Genomic DNA, 25,254 nt, shown 5'->3' with positions numbered 1-25,254 from the left:
CCACTAAACCACCGGGGAGACCTATTGTGGCTGGTTGTAACTCCATTCTCAAACCGCTAGCTCAGTACGCAGACTTTTTTATCAGACCCTTTGTCACCGAGTCTGATACATATATCAGAGACACTACCGCTGTCATTACCAAATTGGAAAATCATATATATGACCCTGACTGTGAATATCTGGTGACCATGGACATAAACAGTCTATACACTAATATTCCACAAAAAGACGTGCTGGAACTCATTACCAATCTTCTCAACAGCCGCGAAAGACCCCATTCTGTTCCCAGCGAATTTATAGTGGAATGTATTAGGATTTCAATGTGTCATAATTTTTTCCTTTTTGAAAAAAGGTTTTACCAACAATTGAAAGGCGTGGCAATGGGGGCTGTGTATGCCCCCAACATAGCAAATATCTATGTCAACCATTTTGAGAATGAGTTCATTTACAACAATCTCAATCCATTCTTAGCCAACATATCCTGTTGGCTAAGATATATAGACGACGTCTTCCTAATATGGAAAGGTCCACAAGAACTCTTGAAAGAATTTCATGGATGGGTCAACCAGAGAAACCCAAATTTACAATTTACCCTGGACTACCATTCCCAGGAAATGAACTTTCTGGATCTAACAATCAAAGTCAGTGAGGATAACACTATATATACATCTTTGTATACTAAACCTACCACCCGCAACACCTTACTCAAGTACAATAGTCACCATCCTAAATCCCTTCGAGATGGGCTACCGTTTGGGCAGTTTCTGCGACTCCGCAGAAACTGTTATAAACGCTGTGATTATTTTCACGAGGCCAAGATCCTGAGGATTAAACTATTGGAAAGAGGTTATCCCAATAAACTACTGAAGAACTCCATGAAACGTGCATGGTATAATGACCGTGATGCTCTGATGCAAACTAAGACCAAAAGTAATCAGACTCCATTAGTGTGTGTTACCACTTTTGGGACACACAGTCAACAACTGAAAAAGATTGTTACTAAAAATTGGCCCCTTCTGCACGAATTACCCGAACTCAGAGAAAAACCAATGTTCTTGTTCAAACGTGGGCGAAACCTCAGAGACCACTTAGTCCATGCCTATGATAAACAGGATACTAACACTGTTGACAACATGAAGCAGCTATCCCCACTCCTTGGCCACTACAGATGTAACAACTGTAGGGCCTGCACAACAACTAAAAACATTAAAACCTTTGTGATTAACGGACGTGAATTTACCATCAGACACTTTTCTAACTGCCGAACGAGCAATGTCATCTACTGTATACAATGCCCATGTGGTCAAGTATACATAGGGAAAACCACTCAAATGATTAAGCAGCGAATCCTGCAACATCAATCTCGGATTCGCTGTAAAGTGGATAATGCTCCACTAGTGGAACACTATTCCCTGACAAAACATTCAGAAAAAGATATGACATGGTGGGTGATCGATGTGGTCAAACCCACAATCAGACAAAAAAATTGTGACAAAAGTCTGATCATTCATGAAAACCGTTGGATCGAAATGGCCAACAGTGTCAAAAACGGACTCAATTCATGCACTGAATGGCATACTCTGGCTTGCTTAGTCTAATCTGCCTCAGTTTGTTCCAACCACAAATGTACACATCTTAGTATGTCTGCTAGTACCATAACAATAATGTATGCACTTTGCTTGAATGTCAATATATCTTGATTTCAAATATTAACACTGGCTAGACTGTGAACATCATTTGAATGTCAATATATCTGGATTTCAAATATTAGAACTGACTAGAATGTGAGCACATAAAAAGTGACAGATTTAATTGCTATTGATCATAGTGTTTCATAAGATTGTTTTGGTTTACTAACATGGGATTACCTGGAATTAACTGTAGAACAATTCACTGTTGAACTCGGTTTCACATCTCTACCTGTTTGAATATTGTCACTTGTAGATAACATTGTATATACCTCTAATACTTGTAATATGAGCAAAACTCTATAAATAGTCTCAGCAAAACCATTTGCCACTCCGACTTTAGGTCATCTTAATCCTGAAGCGTTTTTGTCTGGAACACTCTATTAACTGCTTCATTTTCAAAAGATTTTAATTCGCGCCGACAACATGCCAAGATGGCCGCCGCGACTAGCCACAAACACTAATGCCGTTTAGACGTTCACTAAACATCGCGAGACTACGCGAGGGCTGATTAGTGTAGTAACGGTATTTAAAGAGCGTGTAACTGCAACATTGTTACATCGCCCTGATCATACGCGTTTCGATGTTTCATTGCGGATTAACTCCAAGTAAGTGTACCGGCAGTCAGAATCTTGCACATGCGCGTTTGCTATTGGTTTAGAACGCCGATTCATGACACCAGCATTTTAACTTACGGACTGGGAGTCCTTTTCTTTAAAGCCCGCTGGTTTTGAGTCAGCTTTAACGCTAGCGTAATTTGTTGAATAATTCATAACAACTTCCCGTCTAAATACAAAACCAAGGGTTTCTCATGACTGCGAGCACCTTTCTTTTAAGTGCTTTGAATTTGAGTCGGTTCTAACGCATGCCTCATTGTGAAATAATTTACCAGAACTCCCTGTTTAAACAATAGACTAAGGTTTTATAAAAAAACTTGGTAAGCCACATGGCCTCATACCGTGGGTTACCACATTTTGGCTAAATGTTTTAACACTGTATGTGAGTTAATACCCACAGCACCAGCCTAGACTGACACTTGATATATATTGCACTGCAATGCCCTTGATAAACGCTATAATTTTAAATTAAGTTCTCACGAATACCGATTCAATGTTCTAGATGACTCACTGTAGCACCTCTTTTGATTTATGCGCCTTCACTCGTTATCACATAAAGCTACATTATTGCTTTTTTTCATTCAGCTTATATTCTGTGATAGCTGATCTCCAATCTATAGTGGACTGTCTGTCGTATTCCATCTACTACTGCGCCTAAATTGTGGCAAGGTAAATGTTCCAACCTTTAAATATATAAATAAAACAGTTGTTTTTACACCTAAGAGGAATTATAGTGATACCTTGTTCCTTGTAGTGTAACCTCGGCACATTGGACCCATCTCTGTGCCCAACCCCAGTGCAATTATTCACAAGCACCGGTGCCATCAAGATTCTTATAACTGACACCGTCTATATTGCTAAAAGTAAGTGCAAGCCGCAATTTGTTGTCCAGCAATTAACACGTGACGTAGACTCAGCCTACTAGGTTTAACTTCTCTTGTCTATTTATAAAACTCTTAAAGATAATTGTTTCATTCCCCCATGAATTCCTTTGGTCGCCACACCGACCAATTTTATTTAGTTTTTAATGAAATGTCGAATGACAGGAATATACTGCTAATTTGTTTAGCGTAAATATTAAAATGTAAATACTCTCAGCTGTGTCATAACCATTGTATGTCATTAACCAGGTATTTAATTCAACTGTACATATTGTAATTCATTGTTGTTTTTTTACAGAGGGTCATCAATTGTATATACCACTTTGTAGTCCTGATGATGGTCTTAAGAATAACCATAACAAGACCGAAACGTCGACCCGTTCAGTCCAATTCGGCCTAGTTTGCCCCTAAGTCATCTTTTGATTTTCTTCTGACTTTGGGTTATAACCAATCAACTACTGAGACGCAGCAGTCTGGACTTTAATTTGGATATGTCCAAGGAAAAGCAACCAAGGCCTTGAATATCCTTATTGTATATCCATGTATGCACCCTGTGTTCTATGATTATTCATTGTTTTTGTACAGATATTTTGCCTTGAAATTTAATAACAACTTTCAGACAATAAACCCTGGTTCCTTGTTTTATTGAGCATTTATGCTCTATCATGATGTTAGTGTGGTAACATCCTATGCTTATTGTGATTGAATTTAACAGCCACAGATTGAATTCTTGTTTAGGTACTTTGATTAAACAACAAGTCCTAAAGGTGCTGTAAAGATCCTAAAAAACAAAATCCCTTGCTGGCCATTTTTTCTACAAACCCTGCCCAAGCCCGCAAGGGTATATTGGGTTGCTCACCCTTTTGTATATTATACAGCAAATACGGCGCATCCATTGTGTCACAAGGAAAGTGCAATGAAAAGTGTTGCATCGCTGTTTTACCGCGACAATGCAACACTTTTCATAAATGAGGCCCTTAATGTGCGGCCCTTTCTTTCAGGGACTTGAATTTAACCTCTTGCCTCTTTTGTTCTCTGTCTCGAGACTTTTCAAAATTATTGATACATTGTTTCGATTTAGACTTCTTTTTATTTATTTTTTGCTCTCCGGTAAAGAGTAATTTTGTGAATTCAAAAACACATGGTTACTGGGAATGTATCTAAGATCAATGCCGCCTTTACGCATAACACTTTTACATGAGGGTGCATACTCATGTTTGGGTTGCAAAGCTTTATCAGACCGTTCCATCAATGTACCTTCAATGTGAATGTTGCAGCACTGAGCCTATCCATCATTGACCTCCAAATTCCCACAGAAGCCTGCCAGCCAGGACAGTTTTGTAAGGAGGAAAGCACCGGTGCTGGAACAGTTTTAGGAGTGGGGGTGCTGCCATTAATGCTAGATCACTGAAGTCATATAACGTTGCTAAACTGCATTTCAATGAATATTTGATTTGCCTGTCACCATGTGTAGTGAGTGTTGTGATCCAATTAAAATCTTTGCTTCCCTCACACTTTAGAGTTATAATAAATGTGCTTTATATCTGCTTTCCTAATTGCATATATATTCTGAAATATTTGACCAGTACATTTAAAGGAATTCACTTTTGTTGTGTGTTAGAAACAGATGGCATCTTACAGAATTGTCACAGTTTACTTTTGAAAATCTCCTCACTTTGTATTCATGTAAAGAAAAATAAACATCAGTGTTAAAACAATCCACATTGAGAAATTAAGCACAAAATGTGTTGTAAGACATAGCCTAAAATGTGACCTGTCCTTGAAACACACCAAACGTGAAAAGATAAAAACAAAATTTAAAGGCACCTTTATTGTTCATTCATCTTCTGAACTTCAGGTTATTATTGGGGGTGATGCAGCACTCCCTGCACCCCTACTTCCAGCATCTATGGAGAACAGACATGCAGCTCTGCAACGCAGCTCCTCCCTTTTAGGCTACACAGAGCCCTTTTGATGCACATCGATCCTGGACTGTCCAAGATGTTTCTAACTTAGCTCCACCTTCAGTCCTAGCTCTTACAACGAATATGCTTCAGAGGTCTTACGTGTTATATTTTGGTACCTACTCGGAATCCCACACTCTTGGTCAGTCAGTCAGTCAAATAACTTTATTCGGTTAATTAAAACCATAAAAGCAATACATAAATCATAATACAATAAAATACAATTAAACAAGTTTAGACATGATTGCAAATCCGAAATAAATACATTAAAAGATATATAAAAGGGAAAGAAAATTAAAGATAAAAACAGATTAAAAGAAAGGTAGATATAGGGAATACACTTTCCAATAGTTTTGGGCGTTCCCCCCAAACATGTTTTTACAGAAAATGTCAGGTTTGGTGATGGTTTATAGCAGGAAGTTTTGTTTTGTTTTGTCTGACGGCTGCAACCAAAAAACAAGCTACACCACATGTAACCTGCACCGAGTTCAACATCTGTAGGTATAGGAGGGCCGGCCGTACCTGGGCAAAGTTTAAGTCTTTCAAAATTGGGAAGAGGAATTTTTTGCGGGCCGCCAAGTAATGTTCACAAAGCATGACTAAATGGAGAGTATCCTGTGTGGAAAAGCAGTCACAGGTGCAGGGTGGGGTGTTTTCTGGAATACCCCACTTTGTATATGAGCCAAGCACAAGATGTATCAGGTTGAACCTGAACCTTATTAATAGAAAACAATGGTATGGTTTAGTAACATATATGAGATAAGGTTCCATAGCCATGGACGACGAAAGTTGGTATAATGACCTTACCATTGGCTTGCAGAGCTCAACCGCTTCCCTCTCTGTCTCCAGCAGATTTCGAAAATGTTGCTTGACCCACCTTACATCCTCTTTCTTGAGGCTCTGCGGTAAAGGGTACATGTCCGGGCGCCCCAGCCTGGCACATGCCGCTCTAACATATGCCAGCCAGGGTATGCTATCTGCTTTATCCAGAGCCAAGCAGTCTTAGAGAATGCAGTGATTCAATGTGATCTCCTCATTTGTCCAAGTTTTAATCCAACATAACAGTGGGGACATTTTTAGGAGATCAGAGACGTATCCCAAACCTAATTCATTGTGAATGGAATATATGGGAGATGATTTCGGAAGTGACAACAAGGCTCTAATAAAGTTATTTTCTACAATTTGAATTCCTGGGGCTGAAACATAGCCCCAGATGTCTGCCCCGTAAGAAGCAATTGCCACACATTTGGATCTATAGATGCGGGTCATGGCCTCCATGGGTCTCGAACCAAGTCTTTTAGAGAAATGCATGAGGGCTGCAGTAGATCTGCTAACTCCATTCTCCTTTAGTTTCAGTTGAGCACCCCAAGTACCTTTTTCGTCAAAGGTGACGCCTAAATAACAAAAGAAGGGTACCCTCGAGATTGTAGAGTTATTACAACTGAAAGACCTGAGCTTCATGTTTTTCTTCCGTGACCCTGTAACGATGACGTGGGATTTAGCTGTGTTAATCTTTAGGTCCAGGGCTTCCATAAAACCACCAAAGTGATCCAAAAGTCTTTGCAAGCCCGTACCTGTACGAGCTATAAGGACAGCATCGTCCGCATATAGAAGGACCGGCATGGGTGACCCCCCCATACGCGGCGTGTCCAAAGTAGCTGAGTTCAGGGATTTCCCCAGGGAGTTAATGTACAGTGTAAAAAGGAGAGGGGCCAGAATGCAGCCTTGTCTGACCCCTCTCCCTGACCTAAACTTCGTCGTGCATCTTCCTTCCCTTGTTACCCTGACAGAGGCGAACAAATTTAGATGGAGATCGTGCAAAAAGTTAACCAAGGTAGTGTCCAAACCCAAGTCTCGTAAAATAATCCACAGTTTTGAACGATTAACCAAGTCAAAAGCAGAAGATAAATCCATAAAACCCAAATAAAGTAGCCCCCCCTTCACCACAGTGTATTTGCTGATAATAAGGTGAAGGTTTAAGCATTGATCCATGGTCCCCCTATGTGCTCTAAAACCATACTGCAAATCAGATAGGATCCCACTCTCCTCAAGCCAATCCCCAAGTCTTTGCAAGATGACTCTGCCCAAGATTTTAACAGCAGAGTCCAGCAAGGAGATTGGCCTATAGCAGGCAGGGTCCCCCCTGTTCCCCTTCTTGAAAATGGGAACAATAATGGAGGTGGACCAGGAAGAGGGGAAACCAGCTGTGGGTATCGTGTTAAAGACATTAGTTAATATAGTGGACCAAAAATGCGGATACTGGATGTAGAGGTCAGCAGGGACCCCATCAGGTCCGGGGGCTTTGTGTTTACTTGTGTTTTTGATCGCCCTTTCTACCTCAATGATGTTAAATTCCATAGCCAGATTGGATGGACCGTGAGCACCTACTAGCGAGGTCGGTGCCGTGGATTCATAAATCTGTTTGAAGTGGGAAAGCCATTTATCATCTTCAATCACACAGTCCGTGTCATTTTTCCCATCCTCAGTGAAAAAAGGCTGATTCACGATGGCCCAAAACTTTTTGCTGTCTCTCAATACATCAATGGCTGATAAGCTGTCCCAAGCTTCCTCCTTAATTTGGGTCTTGCGTTTAATAACCGCAATTTTATATTCTTTTTTTAGGTTAGCCACTAATACCCTGTCTCTGGGTTTATGTTTTAGAGCTTTCAACAGGGCACTGTGTTTTGACGAGCATTCCTTGTTGAACCATTTGTGGATTTTCTTACAGTCTTGCGCGCCAGACCTTGCCTCCAGGTTCTTAGAGATCCTTGCGCATATATCCAGGTAGGCGTCCACTACATCTGGACCCAAGGCAGTTGGATCTAAACAAACTGCCATGTTAGCCTCCGTCTCTTGAGCTAATGTTTGAAAGAACTGATCAGGTATAATCCTCTCCCATTTTAAACGCCTTCCCTGGTCCTTAGACGTCAGATCTCTTGGGGCTGCCACACCTGTCATTCTACCATTCCGGAAGCAATCTAAGTCCAGCATTAGGAGGACAGGGTGATGGTCACTATAACTAGCGGTTACCACCCTATACTCACAAGCCCTTTCCAAGACCCCGGTTGATACAAAGATATAGTCTATGACGGTGTTGGCGTCTCTCCCGATAAAAGTAGGCGCTCTAGGCTCGTGTTTGCCCTGGTCTGGTTCAAATAGATTTAAATTTGCAAGGAGAGTCTCCAGGCCCTCACCCTCCTTCGTGTGTTCAAAGTGGGGAATGCCCTCTGTCGGTAGTCCCCCATATCTATCATTGTATCAGTCCCCCTCACAGGGGTGAATATTAAAATCACCCAGGATAACCATCTCTGGGACGGAAATGCAGTCTTGTCTATAAACTGACAGAAAGTCTGACAGAGAGGTCAGATGCTCATTCACGCAGGAACCCTCTTTGGAGTTGTAAAAATTAATAAGCAGAAAGATATGTGAATCCGGTAAAGTCCACTCCACAACTAACGTGTTCGTGGGTGCTGAATCTAGTCTTTTGAAAACCCCCACCAAATTCAAGGAGCACAATGTAAGTAGGCCCCCCTTGGCTCTTCCTCTTACTCCCGGAATTGCTGGGGTAGAAAAACTACAGAAACCATCCAGAGAAAAACTCTTAGTATCCCATGTTTCTTGGAGTGCCAGGATATCGTGTTGTTTTACGAACCCTTGCCATATGGGGTCGGAGGCCTTTGCAGATAGACCTGCCACGTTCCAGGTAATAATTTTGCAATATGGTAGATCATGGTTAGGCGGGGTATGCGTTCCCCCAATCTCACCAACAGCAAGGCTTTTATCGTGCGTTGGAGGTGAGTTTAATTTTTCCAGAGCCATAATAGTGGAATCCCTTCTTGGATGAGTAGGAGTTTTCTGGTGGCTCTGTCCGGTTGGGGGGTCCTGTGTTCTTCAGTCAACCCAATCTGTGGTTGATAGGCATTCGAAGCGATTGGCCATAGGAAAATGGAAAGGATTGTCTAACCCATTTACAAACTGATGGTAATATTGAGGTTGGATATGATGTGGGCCAACGAAGGGACCGCCTTGACGCGGTCTACCTCTTCTTCTCCTTACCAGGTTCCATCCCGCACCCCCCCCCCCTCCTCCCAGCAATGAGGTTGTCTTTCCCATGTCTAGGTTTGGAATCATGTGGTCCCTTTAGCCAACTCCAACGATTATCAACTTGATTTTCTGGTAGATAGAAGTAGGAAAGAGGTCTAGCAGTCACAGTGCTTTCCTGATATCTAGGGGGTCCACTGTTACATATGAAGTCTACAGCCTTCGTATTCTCGAAGGTGACCACTACGCAGTCCCCTAGTAGGTTTTTTCTATTACCTCCCACCCACGGGGTTCTTTCTACCATTAAGATGTTACTCGGTATGTTTGGCGGGAGGGGATAGTTTTTGGATAGCCAGTGGCATACTTTGTTTTTTAGAGCCTGATACGATTCTACTTCTGATGGAGATGTTTCGTTAACACCGGTAAGAATAACCACATAGGGACAGGCATCAGGAGGAAGATGGATATTTCTGCGAGTCGTGCCCTTGGTTCTGATGGGTGCATCAAGATTTAAGGACTGTGATATGCCATCGCACGATGTGGCCTGTAGAGTTGGGTTAGTTTTTGTTGTTTTCGGAATTTGGTCAGTTTTCTGTGTTTGGTCTGTTACAGAGGTCTTAGTTTTAGAGCCATCCTGTATTGGGGTGTTACTTGACTTCTTAGGGGCAGCACTTTTAATCTCCAGAGCTCTGTTAGCAACCACAGATGGCTTGTTGGCCATTTTGGGTGGATTGGTGACCTGGGCGGTCTTGTTATTCAAGGTGAAACTGGGAGCACTTATTTCCTTATGTATGTTCTTTGGGATAGTTTCTAGGCAGCGTAACCTACCCTCTATAGGTTCGAGCAGTGCTTTTAGCATATTAAGAATAGTAGTATTGTCTATGCTTAAACCAATTCCTTCCTGTGATGATATTGCTGGGTTGCCAGCTTCCACACTCAACTCCAGAATTTCCTCCAGACTATGATCGATAATGGTATCGTCTGGTAGGCTCAAGGGTAGGCCATTCTTGGTGGATTGCAAACCCCCTGTGGGAATGGATAAGACTACTAGAGGATTATCCCTAATAGCAGGATCGGAAGTAACCTTTTGGTCGTTAAGGACAGTTTGCTCCTTTTTCCCTTTAGGAATGGATGATTTATTAACCTTTCGTTTTTGTTTAGGGATTGCCCCTTCTGTCTGGCCCCTTTCATTTATAGCAGTTGTCGTGTTAGGGGAGTTTGACTCACTTTGTTGCGCTCCACTCTCTGTTAAGAGGTTAAGGTTAGGAGAGGCCTCCAGGTCCTGTTGGGTGTTTAAAACATCCGGGTCTCCAGTCGCCCCGGTGCTATGTACCAAGGCCTGAATGTTCGACCGAGAATCGGTGATGGGCGTCTGTGCCTGGGTGATAAGGCCCAGAGAGGAACGCTTGGCCATGGCCAGGTCTTGGGAAACTCTCCTGTCCATGAGTATTATTCCCTCATCAATTAATGCATGGGTGCGGGTGATAAAGTCATCCAGAGTTCCAGTAAGTTTTTTAGCTCCTGCGGCAGCCATGCTTCTGGTTTCCCTGCAGTTCATAACCAGTGTTTCCTAACAGTGGTAGATATGGGGAGCTGAGGGAATCTGGCCAGGGTTTGTGGCCCAGGCCAGGCTCCTCAGGCCTCTGAGGGCCACAGAGGGCCCGCCCTTTGCCCGGGCTTCGCTCGGCGTCCCGCTCGCGTCCCGCAGAGCGCCTGCCCGTTGTTTTTATACCAAGCGTTGCGGCCGGGGGGGGTGTCTTGCTGGGGGCGCGGCCGTGCACACCTGTGCAGCGCAGGGACTCCTGGTCTTGAGAGTCCCTGCAGCTCGCGCCCTCAGTTAGCTCTGATGTTACCTCCTCCTCCTTCCTCCTTCCGCAGCTGTTCACAGTCCGCCGGCCTCAACCCCACGCCTCGCCGCGCAGCGGCACCCGCGAAGCGGGTGCTGCAAGCTGTTACCGTGCGGCGGGGCGGTCAATCCCTCCTGGGATACGGGGAGGCCAGCTGGCTAGCAGGGGCAGAATGGGGATATGGCGTTCTATGTGGCAACAGCACCCGGTAAGTTCCTTCGTGCAAGGGTTCCCGCTTACTATTGCGAGGCTTCCTTCTTTTGTTTGCTGGTCGGCCGGGGGGCGTGTCTTGCTGGGGGCGCGGCCGTGCACACCTGTGCAGCGCAGGGACTCCTGGTCTTGAGAGTCCCTGCAGCTCGCGCCCTCAGTTAGCTCTGATGTTACCTCCTCCTCCTTCCTCCTTCCGCAGCTGTTCACAGTCCGCCGGCCTCAACCCCACGCCTCGCCGCGAAGCGGGTGCTGCAAGTTGTTACCGTGCGGCGGGGCGGTCAATCCCTCCTGGGATACGGGGAGGCCAGCTGGCTAGCAGGGGCAGAATGGCGATATGGCGTTCTATGTGGCAACAGCACCCGGTAAGTTCCTTCGTGCAAGGGTTCCCTACTCTTATCTATTGGCATTTCAATTGGTAAGTTTAATTCTCACCACACGTAAAAATCCTGCATGACACAAAAAAATCATCTGTCCTCCTCTAAAGTAAGCATTTATATAGAGGAACAGAGAAGTTTGATAATTTTTTAACCTTTGCATCCCACACACTCAAAACAAGGTTGGTCACCTGCAAGGATGTGTGATTGTATGTGTCAGCAGCTTCATGTAGTTCTGTGCTTTTTCAGCCTTGTTCTGGGGACCAGCATAAATTGACTCTCACTGCAGATCTGGCCACCACTTCCTCAAGCCACCAAGTCACCATTCTCTTTCCTAGTCTAAGCCTGAGAACCTGGGTCAGGACCATATAGGTTAGATTTCACAATGAAGACCAAACTGCAATGAGTGGTTAATGCAATTAAGTGCTAAAGTAAATACAGCTATCCATGCAAGTCAAAGCATACAAACCCAGTCGCCCAGAGGGTGTATTCCACATAACACCTCTTATATAAAATACAAAATATTTCAAAGAAGTAAAAAATGGTATGTATTATTTCACCATATACTGACCTATGCTCCATTCTGATGAGCTGACATCTAACACCATAGATGCAGTCTCCAGGGGCACGTCCTGCTATCCAGGTAAATTAAGATAAACCATAAATGGTTCCCACCCCAGTGTCAATGTTTTATTGGGTTTTTGACTTTAAATGCATGGGCTCTGCTTAATGCCCTATCTCTTGGGTGATCTGAAGAGAAGCGAGCAACCCAATATACCCTTGAGGGTTTGGGCAAAGAATATGACAGGGTAAAGGTACCTTCAAGGGATTTTGTTGGTATAGTTTATAACATTTAGTTATAGATGCTAATTTAAGACCCAAATGAATGTTGGTCTACTGCGCAATTAAGCAGCAATAGTTATTAATTGATTTTACAGTTGTCACACAGTGATCTAAGTATAAAGAGCGGAGTAGGCGGGTGTATATAAAAAAGAGTTTGTATTTAATACGATTTAAGAATCAAGAACCTTGCTTTTGCTCACTGTGTGACAACTGTAAAATCAATTAATAACTATCGCTGCTTAATTGCGCAGTAGACCAACTTTCATTTGGGTCTTAAATTAGCATCTATAACTAAATGTTATAAAGTATACCAACAAAATCCCTTGAAGGTACCTTTACCCTATCTCTTGGGTAGCTGCAGAGCTTCGCATTTATTTAGCTTCCTGTTCAGTTGAGCTCCTGCTGGGGCTTCTTTCATTACTGTTGTTACCATTGCTTTTTTGTCTACAATTCCGATTGCATGTTTATGTATAATCAACAGAATCAACAGAATCACAGTATGTGCATATACACCATATTTGTGAATGCTAATGAGGTTCTTCTTGTTTGTAAAATTAATTCAAGGTGGCCTTTGCATACAACATACAGTGTGAACTGGCTGTGTAACAGATTTAAATATTCTAACAAATACATAATCAGGGAATCAGAGAGTAGGTGTAGGGATCTACCTGAGGTTCTTGGGGCAAAGTGTTTGGGTGCATGGCTCAACCAGGGGCCATGCAGTGAAGCCAGTTGCACATGACGGAAGGTCATGCTCAACACATTCTCAGAAGGTGGTGTTATTCCTTCTTCTACCTCCCTACCAAGTACACGAACAACCTGCCTCACCAGCTGCGAATGTTGTCCTCTCTTCAGAAAGGGACTCAAGACCTGGCTGTTCGGCTGAAACCAGCAAAACCACAGTGCCTAGATACCCTCAGGGGTGGAATGGCACACTATATAAATACCGATTGGTTGATTGCATACCTACACAGTTCCTCTTGGATCTTTCATATTTTGATCTACACACCCTGTCTCTACTCAAGGACAAGATGAAGTGTGACGCAAGTGTTTTGAGGGATTCTCTATTTTGCAACAGAGAGAGAGAGGAATGAGACCAATTAAACCAACATCACATTTGTGTCTTTTAAAAATGACTGAGAGGATTTGGATTAAAGGTGAAAATTCAAATGGTGGTGGAGTGCAACTGCTATGTGACAATACAATACCCTATTTCAATTAAAGAATATTTTAAGCCAATTATTGCATAACATTTAACCAACCGTCAATCCTCAGCAGCACAACCATGGCACCTACTAGAGACAATGAAGTGATATAACATAACACTGCCTACATAACCATGTTGTGAGATCACAAAACTGCAAATGACTGGAAATCATTACATAATGGAGATTAACATGTCCCATGGCATTGCATCTTCTAAGTCACTAAGATAGTACGCAGATGATTATTGCAGCAAAATGCTGCATTATGCTTGGTTTCCCTGGCTTCTAAAAAAATAAACATCTCTGGTATTGGCAAGAAATCTTCATGCACCAGTATAGGGATGAGAACGGGGGTCCCTAGTGAGATAATAAAGAGTGAGTAAGGTGAGAAAGGGATAAGTTCCATTAACCATCATATTAAAAATGGCTTTAATCAGTTCAGTTTTATACCTTTTTTCACTGCACTGCTTTCAAAGACTATGGCCTAGATGTATCAAGCCTTTTGCGATTCGTTAAGGCCGAAATTCGCAGAATTTCGGCCTTAAGGAATCGCAAACGGACATTTAGCATCTTTTGGGATGTATCAGAAATTAGCAAAATAAGGAATCGCAAAAAATTGCGATTCCTTATTTTGCTTCTGCATTTAAGGAATCGCAATTTTGCGATTCCTTAAATGGCATGTATGAAACTTTTTAAAATAGCGAATTCGGGTTAAGGAATCGCAAATTAACACCAATTTGAGGTTCGTGTTAATTTGCGAAATCCTTTTAAAAAACAAAATATGACTATTTTGAAGGTGGCATGTGACACACATACATGCCCATAGGGCATGTATGTGTGCCATATGCACACACATGTAAGTTTCAGGGGTGCAGCAGGGTGTCCATGAGACACCCCTGCACCCTTGAAATAATTCTCAAATTGCGATTAGCAAATTGCGAATTCGCAATTTGAGAATTACTGCACAATCATTCCTATGGGCCTCCTGGCCCATAGGAATGCATGGGGAATTATTCCTTATTTGCGAATTCGCAAAATGCGAATTCGCAAATAAAGATAAATAAGGAATCGCAAAAAAAATGCAATTTTTTACATACATTCAATTTTGCGAATTCTAAATAGCGATTCGCAAAAAATCGCTATTTAAGATTCGCAAAATGGAATCTTGATACATCTAGGCCTTAGTGCCTCATTTATGAGGTTTTTGCCATAGGGCAGCCTGCAGGCCTTCCTGCTGCGCTTCCCTACGGCAAAAGAAAAGGGTAGGAATGTGCCGTATCTATAGGATACGGCGCATTTCTGTCCTTTTCCCCTGCGCCGGTGCACAATGGGCTGCCTGCGCCAACGCGGTCACCTTTGCACAATGGTGCAAGTTTGCCTGCGTTGCGGGGATGATTATTTTTGTACAGGAAGGGAAACCTTTCTGTACAAAAATAATCACAAGAGGCTTTACCTCTTTCTATGTGTGCTGCATAATGCAGCACACAGAGAAAAAGGAAAAAAAAGGAGAAATAAAGATATTTCTCCCTGTTGCACCTCCCTTACGCCTCCCCTGGAGAGGCGTACACTTTTAGCACTGCCTCAGAGTTATGATTTCTCGTAAATCTGGGGCAGTGTCAAAAGGCCATGGATGTTGCTGGGAACGCCCCTAGCAACACCCATTGCACGCCCCTTTACCTCAGAACACTGCGTTAAAGGGACTGATATTTATCAGACAGTATTAAGCCAACAAAAAGTGGCTTAGTGCTGCCTGATAATTATCACACAGGCTTCTGCGCCACGGAACGTCACAAAAAGTGACGTTCCAATGGCGCAAGGGTTATGAGGCCCTACATCTATTTTGCCTTCAATCGATGTTGCCTTTATAAAGTTAGCAATACGGTCAACACTTGTACATGAGCATTTGCTTTCCAGTTGTCTCTCCGGTATACCTTTTACATTCAGAACCATCTTCTCACATTAATCTGCTATGCAAGAGAATAATATTGGTTGGTTAAAGATTTATCATTTAACTAACTTTAACAAGCTAACTATATAAAAATGAACCTGTTTCAAGTCATAGTTTTACAAATTTCTGGGATGCTTGGCACAGAGTATTTTGGGAATTGTATGGCTAGCATACATATTTGGGCCACCTCTTTTATCCTCTAGTTGTACTACTGCCACCTGCCCAAAGGTGGAGAATCCACAGGTTTCGTTTAATGCACATATTAGGCCTGCCCGTTTTTTTCTCCATATGATACACATTTATCTATGTGAGGCTTAATTTAAAGGCAATTTTTTAATTATTTATGCAGCGCACAAACAGTGATATGGTGAAAAACACAACAAAAGAAAAATTCAAAACCAATATAGAAAAATAAAACTATTTTAATAAATTAAAAATTGAACCAGTAGAACCGGAGTTAAGAGTGATTAAAATTTAAGGAAAAATAGCACCAAAAAGGTGAGAATTGCCAACTGCAGTTATCTGTTGACACCGGACTGGGACAAGTCGCAAGTTCAGACTGACCAATTTGGAACACCGGTTGGGCACAGGGCCCGCTGGGAGTTGTACATTTTGTCCTTGGTTTGGGGGCTGCATTTTTCTGTGATGTAAGTCTTTGCATCGTGCTGCATTGAGTCAGTTGAGTTGCTGAACAGGAGCTCTGAAGTGCTGCGATGTGAGGCCCTCACATCTCCCTAGGCGAAGCTGCTGATCAAGAGCTGTTAGGTGCTGTAATGCAATGCCCTGCATCAGTTTGCACCTCACTGTGTTGGATCCAGTGAAGCTGCCAAACAGGGTCTGCAAGGAGCTGAGATGCGAGGTCCTGTGTCAGTCCTGCAGTGGTCTACACTACGCTGCATCGGATCTGGTGAAGCCGCTGATCGGGATCTGCGAGGTGCTGCAATAAAAGACCCTGCGTCGGTCTGCACCTGTTGAGTCGGATGTGGTGAAACCCTCATTTGAGAGTATGCACTGCCTCCAGCCAAAGTCCTAGGACCTGGAAGGCAACACTTGAAAGGTTAGGACTCACTCCCACAAAGGCCAGCAGAAGGACCCAGGTCAGTTCCAATAGGTATGGTCAGCTGCGAAGCAGGAGAGGTCTCTGGAAACTTGTTGTGCCTGTGTAGCTCAAACAGGAGGTGAATCACCTGACCCTTGGAGTCACTAATGGGGATCCTAGTTTAAAGACAATCAGGTCCAATCTTCCTTCTACAGACAGCAGGGCAGTCCTTCTTCTGAATCTTCCACAGCTCCACAAATGTTCTAATGAGAGGTTCTGAGGCTGCCTTGTTTATATCCAATGGCTGTTGGGGCATGGTGACCTCTCTCTTAGTTTACCCCTAAATTGGTTCTTGTCAGTTCTGTGCCTTCCTGTGGTTTGTCTCCCAACTTACTAGGGTGACAAAGGGTAGGCAGGCCCAGGTGTGAGCTGCATTTGATAGTGAGAGGGAAGCTGTTTCAGAAGGCAGGAAGGGTGAGGGCACAGCTGTCAGTCACAACTTCCCAGGCCATTCTGCTGAGGAGGGGAACACCCTTCCTCACATCCAAGGCCATTTGTGCCCTGTCTGGAAGGAATACATATCACACCACAGGAGAACCAATGACAGTCATGTGACCCTGAACACTTGCAGAAAGGTATATTTGGTTAAGGCAGAAAAACATATTTTTTAAAGGCAGCCTTTTCAGACTAGTACTTTAAAATACAACTTGACCATTAGAAAGGATTTTAAATCACAGTTCAAATGAGTGCAATGAGTATTTCTCTGCCTGCTCCCACACATAAGTTCTCACTTATTAATTGTAATAAGGTAACCCAGTGTTAGTTTCTGGGAAAAGTAGCTTTGCTACAGTAAAACAACAATGCTAGACCTGCTATCCTTTGGGTGGTCTTCCCCCAAACATTTTGCTTGCTTACCTCCTCTTTTTGCTGTATCTTTTTGTTGGCCTGGGGACTCTGAGCAGTTTAGCACTGCTAACCAGTGTTGAAGCGCATGTGCTTCTCCCCTAAACATGGTAACATTGGCATATACAATATTGACATACTTAATTTACTTGTAAGTCCCTTGTAAAGTAGTATACCACATTCCCAGGGCCTGTAACCTAAATGCTACTAGTAAGCCTGCAACACTGGGTTGTGCTACCCACACAAGTCGCCTTTTTAAACCTGTTTCAGGCCATCCATTACACGGCCTGTGTGTGCAGTTTACTGCCACTTCGACTTGGCATATAAAACCACTTGCCAAGCCTTAAACTCCCCTTTTATTACACATAAGTCAACTCTAACGTTGGCCCACAGTATACTTGAGGACAGGGTGCTATTGACTAAAACGCAGAACATATACTATTATGTTCGAAATGTCCTGGTAGTGACAAACAGCAAATCAATTGTTCTCTACTGTGAGGCCTACTCTTCTCATAAACTAGCATTGGGAATTCCTTAATAAGCATTTGAGCTGTAATTCCTTATTAGAAAGGAGTAGCTGCATCATGTTTCCTATTTTTGGAATAATAATAAGAAATCCTCTTAGTTGTAAAGATGTATGTAACATTATTATTTTAGAAATGTCACTTTTAGAAAGTGGACATTTCTCTGATCTTAACTTAGCTCTGTGTGCCTGCAGCCTGTCTCGACCACACGTCTGGGATGAGTGACAGCTACACTTTGTGCATTCCCTCTAGATAGCCACAAACACAGGAAAGGTGGGTGTGACTGAAAACTCATTGACATTCTGGTAGCTCTTCCTGGCCAGGGGGAGACGGAGGGAACTGATACTTACACCTGAATAGGCAGTGTGCTGTTTCCCACACAAAGGGCTGATTACCCCTCACAGATAGCCTGGCAAACAGGGCTGGAGTGAAAACGGGACATGTGCACTTCAAAGGCCTGCTTTGACGTTACCCCCATTCGGGAATAAGTACTGGGGCTGTGAGCCTACCAGAACAGTATACTACTGGACCTGTTGAGATCTTTTCCAGGAGTTAAGACTGCTGTGCTACAAGCATTGCCACTCTGCTTGACTGCTTCTCTGGAAGAATTGCTTTTCTACTTTGCTGGGCTGCTCTGCTGCCTGCTGATCTCTGCCCAGCTGAGGACAAGGACTGGACCCATGCCACTTGAACTCAGAGTGACTCCAATGGCTTGCTGGCTTGCCCTCTGTTCTTAAGGCTGAGGGCATCAAATACTTCCTCCAACTCTGCAACAGCACCTGGACTCTGTCATATGTGAGTCCTGCTCCTGCCCTGCCAAGTGATGACAATCCAGTCGTGGGCCCTTGAAAGGTGATTTCTGCTGTCCAGAACCATCAAAATTGATGCAGTGATCGGATCTGACAAGGTGCCCTTTAATGCCAATGCAGTGCTGATTCGACGAAATCTCTGAGCGGTCCGATAACGGCATCATAGGTGGATCAAAACCGATGTGGGACCCGAACAAGAGGTTCGACAACGACACATCTAGTTGACTGCGTGAATCAGAATTGACGCATCGAGTCGTCGAAGCCAACGTTTAATCCATACACATTAATTTTTCCGGTACATCGCAACCTCAAGTAACTCCTAAGCACTATTTGGCTCTAAGCACTAGATTTTGATTTATTCTTTAAAAATTCATAACTCTGGTACTACTTATTGAATATTTTGGTCTTGTTTATTGATAAAATTATTCTCTAATTTTCAAAAACCTGTGTTGTAGTATTTTCTGTGGTATTTTCATTGTGTTACTGTATGGGTTTTGCACAAATACTTTGCACCTTGCCTCTTTAGATAAGCCTGACTGGTCGGTGCCAAGCTACCAGAGGGTAAGCAAAGGTTATATCTTAGTGTGCATCTAGCTTACTCTGACTAGGATTGTGGTCACTAGTTGGACATGGTGCATACCTCTGCCAACTAGAGTCCCCAATTTCTAACAAAAAACTCTAGGGGCTTTTCACTGTCAGGACATGTAATATATATGCACACTTGACCTACTTTTTAAATACCATATACACAGTCCAATGAGCTGTCAGGGACTATATTAGAGGTAACCTACAAGTATTAAAAAGAAAGGTTTAGGCCTAGCAAGACGTTTATTTTGTAAAGAGGAAAATGGCAGTTTAAAACTGCACGACAGACTGCAGTGGAGGCCTGAGACAATTATTATTGTGCTACTTCAATAGGTGGCCCGATGAGTCCTGCAGTCCCTTTCTAGCATTTAATTACAGGTCCTGGGTACAGTAGTTCCATATATTAGGGACATATAAGTAAAGTAAAGGTTCCAATTAGTTGTATACCTATTTTACCATTTTTAAGGGTGAGAGCATAAGTACTTAACTACTAGTTAGAATGGGTAAAGTGCAGAAAGTCATATTGTCAACAAAAACGGTTTCAGAAAAAGAGGGTAGTGAAAGCAAAATGTCTAGGGGAATACAATGCCAAAGATGTCAGTCTAACATATTCAATTTAAAATTATTTTATTTTAGAAACAATTCTTATTTTGCTATTAAGAGCACATTCTCTTGCCTATATCCAAAGAACTACGCAAACAAATGATGGACGGAATGCTGAATAAATCATACATTCTCCCCAATCAATAGATCTGGGTTAAATTCATTGTTCTTTTGCTCACCATGCCACCCCAGTTTAGACCCAGCCACATGTAAATCAGTCTTGACCCTGTGCCTCATGGGAACAGTCCAGACTGAACTGCCAAGCCATGTCCTTCCTGGGTTGGAAACGAGCATCCTGGGACCGGTTTCTGGGTATTACCCATCTACAGCCAGGCTAGCTTGAATCCAGTGGCACAGTGAGCAAGGGACCCACGTCTGGGAATACCCATCCCACTTAGTGTGAAAAGTGCTAGGCAAACAAATGATGGACAGAATGCTGAATAAATCATACATTCACTCCCAGTCAATAGATCTGGGTTAAATCCATCGTTATTTTGCTCACCATGTCAGCCAGTTTAGACCCAGCCTAATGGAAATCAGTCTTGACCCTGTGCCTCATGGGAACAGTCCAGACCGAACTGCCTAGCCAGGTCCTCCCTGGACAGGAAACAAGCATCCTGGAACCGGTTTCTGGGTATTACCCTTTATCAGACAGGCTAGCATGAATCCAGTGTCACAGTGAGCAAGGGACCCAGGTCTGGACTAGTGTACCAGTTCGTCTGCATTCCCAGCCAACATTCCTTGGAACTTTTTCTGCTCAAGCATGGTATCTCTCTGGGGTACAATACCAAAATGAGGCAATGTTTGAGAATGTATTTAATGACTCTGTATGATGTTGTGACTTTTCCCCTGAAATACACAGATGTCCATTCCTTCATTTTTTCGGCCGAGAGGATTTCTCTATAGCATGCTTACCTATAAGAGCATATATATTTTGGAGAGTATGCATTTTTCTTCAGTTTTGTTCAATAACCATTCCTTGAATGGGAGCATTGGGCGGTTCGGCATGTGCTGTATGTGGCCTTAGATTACCAAGTGTCCAATTTGTAGGAACCTATGATTTCTCAATCTGGTGCTTCATAGTCCACCTTAATTCACTAGAACAACTTGATTCCTTTGTAGTCATAAATGTTGCCTATTTGCTGACGGTCATTCTGTTGCCATGCAGAGAATTCTAGGCATTCAATTGCTGGACAAATTCCTGTTTGCTGATGAAGGAGTAAAAGGGAAGGGCAGAGTGCAGAGGCCGTCCTCTAATATTGCAGTGTTATATGTAATGTTGCCACCGAAATATACATATTTTCCAATGTCTGTGCTTTCTAAGGAAGCATGGTGTCTGCCATATGTGGAGTCTGACTGCGGACCATGAAGTACTAGTACGTTATTGCTCTCTTTACAGTGCCATCCCACAATGTACCTGAGTTGCGCTGCATGGTAATAATCAATAACATCTGGCATGCCCAGTCCCCACTCCTTGATGGTCTTCTACATGTCTTTTTGCGATGCATGTTTTTTTTCCTGCTGAGGCTAAGTTGTACAACATTATCTGAATATCTGTTAGAGTTCCCTTTAAGAAGCCGCAATGGCAATATAGTGGAATCTTAGTAGTGTGGTCATTTTAACTGCTTCCAGTCTCCCCAGCTAAGAAAGGGCCGCCAGACCAAAACTAGAAATCCTTTTGCAATTATTTGGTTAAAAGAGTATACAGCTAGATTCATGAAACGAAAATCGGCTCGCAAAGGGCCAGATTCTGAGAATCTGGCCCTTAACGAGCGCAATTTTTGCATTTGGGATTCATCATCCCAAATGCAAAAATCGCTATTAAAGAATTCGCACATTTGCGAGGAATTGCATTTAAGGAATCTCTATTTGAGATTCCTTAAATGCAATTCATGAACCAATTTAAAATTGCGAAATCGCAATTTTGGGCCGCTATTTACCGCGAGGTCAAACCTCGTGGTAAATAGCGAAAATGTAGAAAAATGCATTTAAATGCATTTTTCTAAGTTGCATGTTACACACACACATGTCCTTTGGACATGTGTGTTCGCAACACCAATGTAGATTACAATTCAGGGGTGCTACAGGGTGTCTTTGGACACCCCTGCACCCTTGAAATCGCAATTTCAAAATGCGAATCGCTAATAGCGATTCGCACATTGATATGTCTTTCCATTCATTCCTATGGGCCTTTAGGCCCATAGGAATGAATGGGGAGTTATTCCTTATTTGCGATTAGCAATTAGCTAATCGCAAATAAGGAAGCTGTAGGAATCGCTACATAAATTGCGATTTGGACATGAATCCCGTTTTGCGAGTCTGTAATAGCGATTCCTTAATAATCGCTATTACTGACTCGCAAAACGGGCCTTTGATGAATCTAGCTGATAGTTTCCTAAGCCTGTTTTAGCTAGTGTCAGAGAAATTGTCACCCCTAAATATTGTTTGAATCCCTGCACCCACTGCATTAGGAATTGTGATTGTAAGAGTTCAGCATGTATGAGACTTACTGAAAGGTTTGGAATCTGTGAATTTTGCAGGTTAATTTTAGAGCCTTCTTCCTACCCAAACTGCTGGAGAACTAAAACCAATGTAGGCAGTGAGCAGAAGGGTCTGTCAGCATTATTATCACGTCATCCTTGTATAGGTTTAGTTTATGTTCTTACTGCCAAATGATACATCTTATGGTATGATCATGACTCACAGTTCCATGTAGAGAGAATTTAGATAGGGGAGAGGTAGTAGCCCGGTCTCGTTACCTAAGGAACTTGAACAGGGAAGTTGAAGATCCATTGATTTGTATTCTCGCCTGTGGGTTGCAGCAGTTAGTGAAGGCCCAAGTCCAAAATTTGGGTTCAATGACCATTCATTATATCATGGCTGCCAAGAAGGCCCAGTGCACCTTTGGTCGAACGTCATCTTGGCAACCACCACAAAGAATAGCATTTACCTCTTGGATTTTTCATTTAATCAATATAATGTAGAAGATGTTTCATTTTTCTTGAAGCAGATACGTCCTGGGATAAACCTGCATGATTGGGGTCTATTATTTCTTGTGTGCATGTGTCCAGTCTGTTGGTTAAGATGCTGGTAAATAATTTGGCATCAATGTTTAGCAAGAAATCGGCCTGTATAAGGCACATTGTTGTGGGTTCTTGTCAATTTCAGGTTTGACAGTAAAAATTAGGTAAGTGAATGTGCCAAAGTGTGACAGTACATTTTGTAAAATAGGGGGATTAGCTGCCCTGCCCTAGGTATTTTTGCAGTTTGAGACAGGCAATCCCTGATGTCACCTCTTCTATTGCAATTGGATCCTTCGTAGTTACGGCCTGGGTCTCTGTCAGGTTGTAGTAAGTCTTCTCGCTCTGTTTGCGTATTTTATATACCACATATACATTTTTATAGAATTCTCTGACTGTGCATTTAAGGCCTGCCTCTGTAGTAGCTAATGTACCTGTGTTTATTCGTATGATGGTTATATGGTTTTCTAATACTTGTTCCCTGAGCTTAAAAGTGAGTAGTTTTCACACCTACTTCCCTAGTAAAGTTTCTGGTTGATTCTGAATGATGCATATTCTGTTTTGTCAGTATATATAGCTTGAGTTGAGCTTTGCATGTCTTGAGCTTGCACCAGATTCTGGAGGACCATTGTGGTCTCTTGGGCATCTGAAGGTTGAACATAATCAGCAGGTCATCTGATAGAAACTGTGTTCCTATCTCTGATGCAGTAATTTGAGTTTAAATCCCCACCTATGAGGATGTCTTTGTCTGAGGTTCACAGAATAAGTGGGATGATCACTTTGAGGAACTTTTCCTGCTAATAGTTAGGTGCATATATTGAGGCCATTCTAAAAGTGTATTCTCCCTTAATGATTCTAATGGCTAACATTCTGGCCAGTGATTCAGCCGTGGTTTCCTTAACAATCCCCTGGAAAGATTTGGACACACGGATTGCCACTCATGCCTTCCAGCTCATGTCAGACAGGTTTTGCTTGGGGAACCATCTTGAGGGTAGTCTATGTTAGTCTTTCATATCTAAATTAGGGGCTTATTTACAAGCCCCTTGTGCTGCCAGTACATCACTTTTTCCCATATTAAATGTGATACACCAGTGGCGCATCACATAGCAAATAAGCCCTTTAGTATTATGTAGTAAGTACAAATCACATCCCAAACTTTTTATAGCAGTGATAAAATGGCACCTCTTTTAAGGCTCTAACATTAAGAATCAGGATTTTAATCTTCACCACTTATAGTCTTGGGAGTTGAGCTGTATGTATACCCACCTTGCAGCAGTTGGGTTGTGCTACGCATACTTACTTTGCGTATTGTGGCGAGTTCGTGTAATGGATCATCCCCACCTGTATAAGTGTAGAATGCTACCCTCTACCAACCCTCCAAAGAACGTGTAACAACAGCAAAAAAACATAACATGTAAATTAACTTGTAGAGTACACGTTCCCGATTGAAGATTCCAAAAAAGAGAGGATTTAAAGGCAATAAAAGCATCAACAGCTTGACGTGGTGACAGGTCTCATTGTTTCTGATATTTTGTAAGGAGTACGATCCACCAACAAGATCCCAAAATGCCACCACCACCAGTAAATGAACTTAAAAAATGAGTGCATGGTATGAGTGTTTAATAAGACAAAAATTGTGGAGATTCTACTAACATTTTTCTAATAAAAATAAATCTGCCACATTCAATAAATATTTTCTAGATAATTCTGGATTATGGTATACATCTCTCCCAATAGCACTACCTGATGGCAAACATGTCTTACATATTCCGTAAAGCTTTGCTAAATTTCTTCTCCATGCACCCTCACTTGAATATGCTTGCTAATTTTAATTTGAAGTGAGCCTTATTAAATTTGACTATATTTTTATAAATTAGTGGAATTTTTTATTGCGCTGTGTCACTGACTTTTTAAATGTTTTGGGACTTCAAAATGATTTATACATTTTCTTTAAATTAAGCATGTCTGCTCAGTGTCATCGCTACCAGGTATTGAGCTCAGGCTTAAATTACTGAAACCTTTGATAGGATGAAACATGTTTGTGACTTTATTACTAGTGGTGGACTTCCATCCACTCCAATTAATATTTTACTTTTTTCCAGGAACTGAAGTAAAATCCTGTGAACATATATCTCAATTAAGTATTTTGAAAA

This window comes from Lissotriton vulgaris, chromosome 8, assembly GCF_964263255.1.
Source record: "Lissotriton vulgaris chromosome 8, aLisVul1.2, whole genome shotgun sequence".
In the NCBI taxonomy this organism is placed as follows: Eukaryota; Metazoa; Chordata; class Amphibia; order Caudata; family Salamandridae; genus Lissotriton; species Lissotriton vulgaris.
This window is presented reverse-complemented; position numbering follows the sequence as displayed.